Raw genomic sequence first — 13,069 nt, 5'->3', positions numbered from 1 at the left:
ATACCCACCTCCCCCAAAGGTCAATTCTTAATTTAAATAATATGGAAGTAAATCTGTTGATTTTCTAATAAGCTGACCAGAACCTCTATAGACTCAGTCATCAGAGAGGTCATTTGTAAAACATGGTTTTCTGTGCCTAAATATTTTTCAGATGCTTGTAGCTAATGTTATTTCTAGTGATGCATGATATACTGATTTAGACAGTTTGCTGAGAAGTTTCTCCTTGGGGATTTGGAAGTCCTGGGTGGTCCTCTGGCCGCTGGCGTGGCCTAATGATGTATGTTCTGGAAGATGCTGAGTCCTGCATAATTCTATCTTATTCCATCCACTATTCTTAGACCTCCTGTGACACTCTATAATAACGCTCCTCTGTAATAATGACAGACCTGTGATTCATCAACATGTCATAAAAAGATGAAAGAAGATTTTAAAAGGGAATAAGACATTTTCCTGTGCAGAGCGAAAGCACATGCAAAGGGAATAGAGAGGCTTCGAGGATATTGTGATTAAAGCCATGTGAAAATATTGACTTTGTCTTTTAACCTTTTATTAAGCCTCTAATTCCATAAATAACTCATTTTAAGTGGCTTATGTGCACATATATTTAAGTGATACTAAATTCAGAGAGGACTGATGTTGTCTTTATGAATAACCACTGCTCTCTTCCATACCCATGAGTGAAAGAGCATTTACGTGGGTGAATTGAAGACCTTAAGGAAAAGGCTGTTCACCAAAGGGAAAGTGGAAACAACGGAAGCTGAGAAGTTAGATGAAGACAGAAATGTAATTCGCAATGGGAAGCTGTTACTATCATAGGCCTGACGGGACAAGGGACTGAAACCTGGTGAAATAAAATGAACCCCGAGTAAAGGCCCACTTTTAGTATTGGTGCCAATGAAGAGACACAAACAATGAAAGTAAATGTGGATTTAGAATAGGGGCTGGAGCGATAGCACAGCGGGGAGAGCATTTGCCTTGCACGTGGCTGACCCGAATTCGGTTCCCAGCATCCCATAGGGTTCCCTGAGCACTGCCAGAGTAATTGCTGAGTGCATAGCCAGGAGTAACCCCTATGCATCACCAGATGTGACCCAAAAAGCAAAAAAAAAAGAAAAGAATATGTATTGGCATGAAGATGTCTGAGGAAATGTGTTTAGAGAGAAAGGAAAAGCAACCATTCCAGTAGGCAATCTCTCCTCTGTGTATCTCCAGCTCCAATCTTTGATCTTTGTTATGCCTCGAGATAAATCTACTGGAAACCAGAAAACAAGAAACAGGGCAATGCATTCTCTAAGGGCTTACTGCTTAAGGCACACCAAGAAACAGAAAGGATTAGAAGAGTTGAAAGACAAGGACCACCGCAATGCATGTTCTAAGACTCATTTAGCTTTTTTCACAGTTCCAGGCTGGGGGGGGGCAGTGATGGGTAAAGCAGACTTCTCTGTGTGGAAGGACAGGAATGATTCCAAATCATTCCAGGGAGAGAAGTATGTTCTGAACACGGTTTGACAACCTGGGATACTCATAGCTTCTGTTGCAATCTTTAGTTTTTTGGAAGTAAATGGAAGAGGTTGATATGATGAAATCCTGTTTCACGAAAGTCAAAGATGTTTCCCAGGAGAAGCATGATGAAGCCAATGGGTCCAGTTCTCTTATGAACTGTATTCTATAATCGGGTTTCCTGTCTTCTCTAAGAATATGTGAAGGGCTCTAAAATGAACATTCTGGCCTATATGTGACTGTGAAGGTAGATGTTAAGAATTTTGTGCATTATTCAATGTGGATTTGCTTCATTATTGGGAGAAGGGCTATCTTATGTTTGTTTTATTTTTTCTAGACATTTGGGTCATGCAGATTTCTTCCTTCAATCTTTCCTCTGTGTAGCGCCAAATTCTGATTTTTCTTCCTTTGACATTTTGCTCAGCTTTGCTTTTTAATCTTCCATTTTATTGAAACTTTTTGAAGCTTCCTTATGGCTTAAACAATCCACCTTTCTTAGGTTGAATTGTTAAAGAACAAGGAAAATGGTTAGTTAGGATGGATACCTCACAAAATAAAATAATAGAGATCAACCAAAATATTGGCATTTTAATTTAAGCTCAAAACCCCTTTACCAGTGTATGCTATAATATATAATGGAATGGGACACAGTGGTATTCCTTTTCTAAAATGTCAATTTTATTGAACTATGGCTCTTAAAAATAATTAAAGCACTGTGATTTATAACATTATTCATAGTTGAATTTTAGACATACAGTGTCCTGGCACTGATCCCACCAGCAGTAGATGAGAGTTCCTTTTCCACCACAACAACTCGCCAACAGAAATTGTTCCTTAGAATTATTGATATATGCTGTTCTCCTTGATGTAAGATGATATCTCATTATTGTCTTGATTTGGATTTCCTTAATAGCATATGGCGATGGGCATTTTGAATTGAGTCTGTTGGCCATCTGTTGGTGTTCTTTAGAGAAAAGTCCATTCATTTTCTCTCCCCATTGTTTGATGGGTTTTGTAGATGTTTTTTGGGGAGAAGGGGTTGATATTTGTGAGTACTTTATATATCCTGGATATTAACCCTTTATCTGATATGTTGAGTGCAAATGTTTTCTCCCACTCAGCTGTCATAGTTATTCTTTTTCATACAGAAACTTTTTTCGACTGTGTTTCTTTGCTGTACAGAAACATTTTAGTTTGATGTAGTCCCATGGTTTAGTTTTGATTCTGTAGCCTTTACAAACTATGACTACCAAAAATTACAAAATGAACATGGTGCATACTTTCTTAGTTCACTAATTAACCGGGTATTGTAGACTAAATTGTGCCCTCCAGAAAGAGACTTATTGCTGACTTCTCCACCCTCTATTCTGCTAACGATAAAGACCTCAATTTTGGAATAGGAGTTCATCATATTTACAGGAAGTCCTACTAGATTTGAATGGTCCTCCATCAGTGACCAGTCACAAGTGAGCATGTGAAGCCCTAGACACACAGAGTCACTGTGGGGAAGATCACAAATGTGACTGCGGCCACATAGTCCAGAATAGGCAAGGAGTGATTGAAGACTCCCCCGAGGCCCAGCAACGCCAATATAGGCACAGAGAGGACACTTTCCCCTACCTCATGGGTGGCCTCGAGTTTCTTTTTTTTTAAATTTATTTTATTGAATCACCATGTTGAAAGTTTCAAAGTTCTCAGGCTTATGTCTCAGTTATACAATGTTCAAACACCCTTCCCTTCACCAGTGCTCATATTCCACCACCCAAAAAAAGAAACCAAAAAAAAAACCCAGTATACATCCCACCCCCTACCCCCCAGCCACCCCCTCTGCATAACTGATAAATTTCACTTCCTTTTCTCTTTACCTTGATTACATTCCATATTTCAACACAAAACTCACTATTGTTGTTGGAGTTTCAACACAGAACTCACTATTCTTGTTGGAATTTATCCCCCAAGAATATGACCCTATTGACAGGGAAATATTTGATAATTAGGTTTCCAAGCCTCGAGTTTCTTAATCAAATAAACACCAGACAGATTTGTTTGAGAAAAAAAATAATGGCATACATATGGAGAATCTCTTTGGGTTTTGATTCCAAGAAAATGGGACCAAATGAAAAGGATCTATGTGTGATATCTATCAATTTCTCACCCATCAGCTATGGAACACTAGAGGAGTAGGGGATGCATTTCAAGCATGAAGGTCGGGGACTGATGAAGATGCAATGCTGTGTATTAGTTGCTGGCACTGCCATGTAGGTTTTTCTGATAGGAGCATTATTTCTAACACAAGTTCTATTTCTGGATAATTTCACCAATTTTAATTTTTCTAAGCAGTAAGGGAGTGGTAACAGTTTCTCACAAGCCTACAGGGCTTCCCTTGGTGGACCTCGTTCAAAATAACCCATGTGTCTCAGTGACACATTGTTAAAAGACCTCCTCTGAGCTTCTTGGAGGATGACCATTCTTCAAATGCCAGCGGAAGATAAGGAAGTTTCTAGAAATTTCAGAAATCTGTAGAAGGCTCTTCAGACCCTTTGATTTCCAACTTTCAGCTCCAGTACGGTGAGAGAATAAATTTCTGATGTGTTATGGCAGCCTTGGAAATTCATACATGAGGGAACAGTGAAGTATTAAAAACGAATTTAAAGAAGAACGCTAAAAACACATGCATATAGTTAGGCAAGCAGGCATGCCGAATTAATAGTATCAATCGATGTGAAATTGACTCCTTGATAGAAGAATTAATTAATCTCCAGGAAAAATCCATTTGCACCTCTACGGGTGAGAAGTGTCTCAATTCTGATCAGTTCTATACAATATACAATTGTAAAGTGGCTCAAAGATGAGAAGGTGTGGTGTTCTATTAAGTGGGAAAACTCCAATTTTCCCGTTTGGTTATCCCTTGATATTTCCATTTGAATGCACTGCTGACTAAATCAAAATCAGAAAATAGATCAATAATAAAGTTAGTTACTGATTTGAAATACATTCCTGTATTGAAATACCTGCCCCATTTTTGCTTTCCAATCCTCACTACTTCTTATTAGGTTGAATTTCATCACAGAAATTTTATGCTAAAAGATTTTAGAATGGAAAATGCATTTGCTCGTATCTTTCACCAAATTGACATCCTAGGTTCTAACACATCCTGTTCACGTTCGTTTTCAATCTTCTTTACATTTGTGTTCTATCTTCCCACATTATCTCCTGCTTATCCTCAACAATCTCTAGTCTGATAGTCCTTAAAGAAAAGTCATTCGCTGCATGAGTTGTGCCTGATTACCTCCAATATCTGCCTCTCCTCCTGCCCCAAATGAATCTCCTCTTACATCTGACTTCTGAGCACTCGTCAGTACTCTCCAAAGTCCTTTCTCCCAGTGTCCATTGAATCGAGTCAGACACAAAGCTGAGCCTGCCGTCATGTACCTGATCATTCCATCTATTTTCCTTCTTCCATTTTAATAACATGTGGACTACATTCTCATAGATTCAGCAGAGTGCTTTAAAAGTCTCCTTAAATGCCTTTAACAGGAATCTGCTGCACTCCTTTTCCTTCAAACTCCATTGAATCCTCTTATTCTATAGACAGGCATATAAGCCTGTGTATACCCTTCTTGCATTTAAAGGCGCTTGACTTCATACCTTAGAAGAGACACTGAAATGACATGCTACCCAGAGCCTTGTTATAAAGGAGCTTCTGTTTTGCTCAGCCTTGTGTGCAGGTGTGTTTACATAGGGGCCTTTTCTTTCCATGAGTCTGTCAGAAATAAGCACTTTCGTATGAAAATTCAGGAGTGTATTCCAGGGCTTATAAGCATTTGTATATGCATTTTTCCATGCAAATATCATACTTATCTAATAAGAGATATTATCTCTATCTTACAAGATAGGGAAACCGGGACCCAAAATAGATGAACCAAAAATGAATAATGCGATAGTTGGTAAGCAACAGGTCTGCTTGGTCATTTTGCATCATGTGAAATAAATGAAAATACATGCTCATTCTCATGTGTTGTTGCTTGCGGGAAAAATTTGTTACTGTAGTAAACGTATGTTATAGGTATTTTAATAGAACTGTTTATTTGTGAGCACTGGGGAAATGAAAGAAAATCTTGGGTTCACTTTACAAATCATCGGAAAGCATTGTGAGATTATTATTGCTGTTACTTTGGCTTTGGGACTACACCTGAGCATACGCAGGACTAACTCCTGGCTCTTTGCTCAGGGGTCACACCTATCAGTGCTCAGATGACCATATGGGTGTTGGAATTTAAATCAGGACCCGATATGTGCAAGGCAAGCTCCTTAGCTCCTGTGTGCGCGCACTCTCTCTCTCTCTCTGCAAAAAGCGTTCTATTTTAAACACACTATTTGATTCATAAAATTTTTATCACCTCAATCCACATTCATCAATTCTGTCCTGCTCCTAATTGCTTTTGCCTATACCCTTGTATTATTCCTGTCCCCCAAAGTTAAAAAAAGAACTCAGTAAGCTCTAAACACAGAGAATATTTATACACAAACACAAATCACAGTTTTAAAAGGCCAACACATGATATATAAGAGGACCAACTAAATAGATTCTTTCCCATTTGCTGTCCTACCATGCTTTCATTAGCTCTGTTGTGAGATTATTTTAAAAACCATTCTATACCCACATAAAATGAGACATAATTATGAACGTAATTTTCATAATGCATTTAATCTCAGTTTGAGGTACTTCATAGTGCTATTGAAAATTCCATATACTCTCTGAAAATGTTATAAATATTAGCATTTAAAGTGGATTAGGATTGTAAATTATTTGAAGGTAGTAAATCAAGTTTACAGCGGGCATGATTTAATTAATTCCCCAATGGACTTTCACTTTGAAGTTTTCATCTAGCCAGCCTCACAGGGAAGAAATTGTTTGCCCAAACAGATTTTTAGAAAGAGAATTAACAGGGCATTCTAACATTATGCCAATATCAGATGTGAATAGATGGGTTGATGAGTGGGCTAGAGCTGAGATTCCAGAAATGAACACTCACTTAAAATAGACAATGAATTTGCAACAAAGGTAGCAACAACCTCCAATAGAGGGAAGAAAATCTAATTAACGGTGCTGGGAAACTGGATTGCTATACACGAAGGAATGAAGCTGGGTCATTGTCCCACACCACGCACAAAAGTTAATTCAAAATGTATTAAATACTTGGATCTTAGACTTAAAATTATAAAACACACAAATGGAAACGTAGGCAATAAGCTTCATACTATATTGACTTCAATGAACGTTTTTGAGAGAACATCAGCTCCACCAGCAAGGGAAACAAAGGCAAATATTATCATATGGGACTACATGGAACAAAAGAGATTTGTTACAATGAAAGAAACAATAAAATGAAAAGACATCAAACTGTGATAACATGTTCACACATCCCTTAGCTGATAGGGTTAATTTCCAGGATATATAAAGCATACAAAAAAGTCAATAATCGTCCCATCAAACATGGTCAGAAGGGCTGAACAGACACTTTCCAAAAAAAGACAACAGATACCCCCCAAAACATGGAAAAATGAAACAAAATGAATAACAGCAAACAACCAAAAAGTTTATTATAAATTATTGGAGAAATACAAGTCAAACGACATATCAATGATGTACCATCTCACACCTTTGAAAATGGCCTATGTCAAAGGTCAGAAACAGCAAGTGCTGGTGAAAACGAACCTTAATACACTGTCAGTGGGAAAGTAAAATGGTTCAGCCTTAATGGAAAATTGTATGGAGGTTTCTTGAAAAATTAATTATTAAAATAGATTGACCATATGATCTAATAATTCTCCTGTATATTGAAACAAAACACAAAGACACTGATTTGAAAGCATCTATTCACACCTCTGTTCATTTCTAAACAATTCCAAGATATGGGAAAAAAAAAAAACCCAAGTGCCTAATGACAAAATGAATTTTAAAAAATGGTGGCATATATGCGTAAGGGAAGCAACTTGGTTATTAAAAAATAGGATGGAATCCTGTTACTTGCAATAAAACAATGGAACTAGAGGAGTCATACTAAGTGAAATAAGTCCGAGTGGGGAAAAGAAATGCTAGGTGATCACATGCATATGTGAGACATAGAGAATCACTACAAAAGAACAACTAACCCTTGGATTCAGACTAAACAACTGAGGTTCCCAGAGAGGGTGAAAAGGCTTGAGCGGGTCCAGGGGATAGTGGATGAGTTGCATTGCCCTTTTGGTGGTAGGTGCAGGATGGAGACATATTGAAGTGTGACCCTGCCAACACATGCAAAGTCAATTTTACCTCAACGGGAAAATTTCTTTCTTAACCCAAATGTCTTTTTGGGTGACTGACCACACTTGCATTTCGTTTTTATTACAGATGACAGCATTTCCCTAAATACGCTCGTTCATGACTTCTCAAATAGAGAGCACTTTACCTGTCATTATGAAATGGCTTATAATTATGAAATTGATGAGTGTTCTCTGTCATAAACATAGCCTCTGAAACTATTAAAATGTGAAGGGTTACGTGCTCCTCCACTGAATGTCTCCAAACTCAAAATAAAATTCATTCTCTTCATGTGATTTTTGTTTTTAATTTCTTAATATTGGGGCCACCTCTGGCGGTGCTCAGGGCTTACTCCTGGCTCTGTGATCAGGAATCACTCCTGGCAGGCTCTGGGCACCATATGGGGTGTCAGGGATGGAATCTGGGTTTTTACACAAAGGAAATTATCTACCCACTGTCTTTTTGCTCTGGTCATTCTCTATGTGCTTTAACAAAATCATCCTCTTTTCCTAAAAATTTTAATGGCATTTCCAACACACTGTTAGGTCGAAAGAATTTTATGGCAAAGACCCATGGACCCAAGCCTAAGTTTTGCTGTTACTCTTACTCTAGAGTACAGTTGTCACAGTTGTCCTAAACTGTGAACTTATGGTTCTTGCAGGTCATTTCTGGACCAGAACTTTTCCCTGCCCCTGCAAGGTCACTTTCTAATTTTCCTTAGATTTTCAGTTTTGCTTTTGAATGTCTGGGGTTTTAATGTCTCATTCCTTTAAGATAGAAGACATATGGAGGAAGTTAATATTACCATTAAATTCTTTAGAAGTCAGTTTCACTGGAAGAGGAATGGTCTGTGTTGTGTGTGTGTGTGTGTGTGTGTGTGTATGCACATATGTATGCGAGTGTGTGCTTACATAACTATGTTCTCCCGCCTTATTGCACTTCCGTCATCTGAAACTACAGTCAAAAAATAGAGCATAGCCTCAATGCTTGCAAAGGAAGGTGGCTTTGCCCATCTTACTTCTCTCCCACTGTGTGCAGGATGCTCCAGGAACAAGTACATGTCTGCTTGAGAGAGACAGGAATAGGTTACTCTTTCTGTACTAGGAGGTTAAATTGGCTGAACATAATAATTCACTGTCCAAACCTTCCCTAGAAATTGTAAGTGTTCAGTAGCATTCTGGTTTCCAAAATAGTCTGATCCACACAGATTCTGCCCTGTAACTATCTAATGAAAGAGAGAGAAAGAGAGAGAGAGAGAGAGAGAGAGAGAGAGAGAGATTTCCATGCCCCATACCTCAACTCTGCTATTTTCTCATAATCCTTATTCATGTCAGTTTGCTTTTGATTGTATTCCTTACTCTTCTCTCTCCTGTCTCTTTGCCCTTTTACTTGAAGACATTCTTGAATATAGATGAGGCTCAAAATCCTCTGACACTGTATTGATCTCCCTTCTTGAGAAAAATTACAGAAATGGAATCAACAGGATATTAATTTTTCTACTCCTGTTACGTGGATCCCAGGCATTTTCTCAGAGGTGGGGCATATTTTGCAAAAAGGACGAAAAATATTATTCAGATATACTGATTACTTGCAAACCTTGCATTGTTTAAAATTACTGCTTATCCCTTGTTAGGGTGTCATTAAATTAGAAAGAAACACCTAAGTCTTAAAAAGTATCTGGGATGACGTGTCATATGTGGTCTCTATCTGCTCTGGGAGAATAAATAGATTATGATGCCTCTCTCCATATCAGCAGTTCTGCATAGATAACTCTAAAGATTGAGAGCAGAGAGTGTGATAGAGAAGCCATCCTTGGGAAGGCCTGCAGTGCATGCAATATCTTGAGAGTATGAAGTGCTGGAATTTGCATTTGTGAGAAGATAAAAAGATTGAATGATATTGATAGATTTTCCAGCATTTCTGCATTTTACATCTCAATTGCTATTCTAAGATTTAAAGTGCTGAACATCTTCTGACTGCAGTGACTCAACTTTTCAGACCCTAAGAAATTAGTTATGTATGATAGATGCCTTTTTTCATAGTGAGCCTCAGTTTTTGTTAGTTTTTTTACAGAATTAAGAAAGGTATAAGGGATGGGGGGGTTATGAAACTATCAAATCTGACAAATCTTTACTAGTTCCTAATATTTGTGACTTTATCTGGTTTTAGGAAATTCTTTGAACCTTGGTTTCTTCATCTGTGTAGTATTAATAATGAATTAAACCTAGAAAGTTACCGTAGATAATGAAGTTAACCCAGTGATTTCCATCAGGTAAAATATTGCTTCCTAACTGATGTGTCAAAATCCTACTCATATCCAGTGGTTAAGCGTACAGTCGTTATTTCTTTTGCTGAAAGAAAATTGTTCAGAGGTACATTGTCATTTTGCCCTTATGAAAATAGATGAGTGAGTCATGGAATGGTATCCCCAGCCACTGTGGTTGAACTTGAGACTGAAGACAGTGTAGCCATCCACTGTGTAAGGATGTTTTTGTCCCTGTGTACCACTTGAATGATGCTGATCACCAGATTCCTATTGCCTGAGTGATGTCACCATCATTGTAATGTAGCCATTTGACGAAGCAACTTATGTTAACTGTGCCTCTTGAGAGCATTACTTTCCTTGTACTTGGTTTTATCTTGCACTGTTTTGTACTTCTGGGCCCTTAGCCTACAAAACGTATCATGAATGTTGCCAGAAAGAAGCTATGTTGCCGGCTTGACCTGGAAATGAAAGAGAAGTGATGCAGGACTAAGACAGTAGAATCCAGTGAGAGGTATTGCTCACGATTCAGGCTTGTCCCGTCCCGCCAGCTGCAAAACTAAGGGAAACTGAGCAATAGAAGCCGCTCAGGGATCTGCCTCACTGACAGCCACAAAGAGTAAACAAAGACAGGCAAAACAAAGTAAACAAAGGCAGGCCATGATCAGAGATTTAAAGATCCCAGATGACACGGATTGAAGTCTTTCTTTTAGAACCGTCACCAAGACCAAAGCAAAGAGATTGGTGTTGAAAAGGCCAGACCTGACTACTCCATTGGATTTACTCCGGATGGTGTTCTGAAGCACAGTTGAATTGCCTGTTGCGTTATTTCTTAGATCATTATTTCCTAGAAAATAACATTGAGCCATGAATGACTGTGACAATAGTAAGAAGAGGGTCAAGTTTGTGGCTGAAGCAAAGACAAACTGGATTCCAAGAGCTACTGTCCAAAGTTCACATGCAGGGGATAAAAGTCAGAAGAAGGCGGCTCTCAGAGCAGTTTATTTCAACCCTTATATACCTTGGCACTAGAACTTGCCCTGCGTTTTGCTCCACAGTTCTCTGGGTAGACTAGTTGCTTTCTGTCATTCTGTACTGGCATAGCAGCACTGGCTGTGGACCCATGGTTGAAAATCTCTGCTCTACAGTAGGTTCCTGAAGTGGATTATCCAAAGCCATGATGGCCGTAGGTGTAATTTGCATTTTCTAAACTCCTTTAAGTAGGGAACCTTAAAGCAGGGAATCTGAAGCTTTTCCACACTTATTCCATTTTCTCCAGAAATTTTTACATGACTCCATGTAGCGCTGCACTGTTGCACTGTCATCCCGTTGTTCATCGATTTGCTCGAGTGGGCACCAGTAATGTCTCCATTGTGAGACTGGTATATTGGTATATAATATAGGGGTGCAAGTCAAACTTTTTCCAGGACTGGAGAGAGAGTCTAGCGGAGAAGGTGCCTGCCTTGCACGTGACTGACCACAATTGGTCCTGGGTACTGAATAGGGTCTCCAGAGCACTGCCAGGAATGACCACTGAGAAAACAACCAAGAGTAAGTCCTGAGCACTGCTGGATGTCTCCCAAGAGAGATAAATGGCAGGAGGGACAGAGGGAGAGAGGGAGAGGGAGAAGGAAGGAGGGAGGGAGGGGGAGGGAGAGAAAGAGAGAGAGATTTTTAAAAAAATAGAGAAAAATTTAGAGAAAAAAATAAACTGATTATAAATAAAATTGGAAACAAAACAATACATTAGTTATGGGATTCCATATTATAATCCTGATCTATCATTTAAGAAGCCAGGGCTTAAAGAGGAAGATTTCCAGGGGGTGTTGAATGATACTGATTTTAATTTTTGGAACGAGGCTAGTAGGCAAAATCACTTTGGGCACTAGAGCGTGGTGCCCGGTTGTATCCATGTAACATATTCAGTCTGAGGTAGACAGACACTCAAGAGAATGAAGGAGGGTTCGAGAAACAGGGAGGTGCAGACACACACAAACCCACAGGCAAGCAGAAACAAGAAGACAGGACAGAAACACATCCCCAAAGAGAAACCTAAATAGGATTCCCATTGATGGAAGGTTTGGCTTTTGCAGAAATGTAATAAGCGCCTTGCGGTAATGAAGTGCTTTCTTCTTCAATTTTTGGACCTGTCAGTTTGTGCCATCTATTCTGTTATCGCCTGCTCAACCCAGTAATTAGCATCACACATGACTCAAAACTTGGTGGCAGAGGAAGAGAAGCCCCGGAGAGGGGGCTTGTCAGCGAGATGCGGGGGCCCGCCCAGCCCTGGCGGTTCTCATGCTCTTGGTTCCCGTAGGACGCCCTTGGCAGGCCCCAGGCTGCCACTCAAGGGATCGCTGGGGTTCAGAGAGGAAGCAAACGGGGCCACAGGCTGTTCTTGTTTGCCACAGATTTGGCAACTCATGTGGTGACGCTCAGGGTCATGTGGAAAGGCTCTAGCAAAAGGTATTTTTTATTATTAATTTATTCTTTTATTGAATCACCATGTGGAAAGTTACAAAGCTTTCAGGTTTAAGTCTCAGTTATACAATGCTCAAACACCCATCTTTTCACCAGTGCACATATTCCACCACCAAGAATCACAGTATACCTCCCCTCCCCCCACCGCCCCAGCACCCCTCCCCACATGTGTAACTGGTAAATTCACTTTACTTTCACTTTACTTTGATTACATTCAACATTTCAACAAAAAACTCAGTGTTATTGTTTGGAATTTCTCCCCCCAAAGTCGAACCTGCTGAAAAGGAAGCATTTGATAATTTGTTTTCCATTCTAGCAAAAGGTTTAATGAGAGAGAGAGAGAGCGAGAGAGCGAGAGAGAGAGAGAGAGAGAGAGAGAGAGTTGGAAAACAGATTATTAGTGCCACCATCTACATATTCTCTCTCCATTGGGGACTTTGCTGGCATCAATATCATTTTCTCTACTTTTTTTATCTTCTTATTAACTATTCAGCTTTCAGTTTTCTTGTCATCTTTAAAAA

Source organism: Sorex araneus, chromosome 2, assembly GCF_027595985.1.
Source record: "Sorex araneus isolate mSorAra2 chromosome 2, mSorAra2.pri, whole genome shotgun sequence".
NCBI classification, from domain to species: domain Eukaryota; kingdom Metazoa; phylum Chordata; class Mammalia; order Eulipotyphla; family Soricidae; genus Sorex; species Sorex araneus.
The sequence above is the reverse complement of the archived record's forward strand: the minus strand, read 5'-3'. Positions refer to the sequence as shown.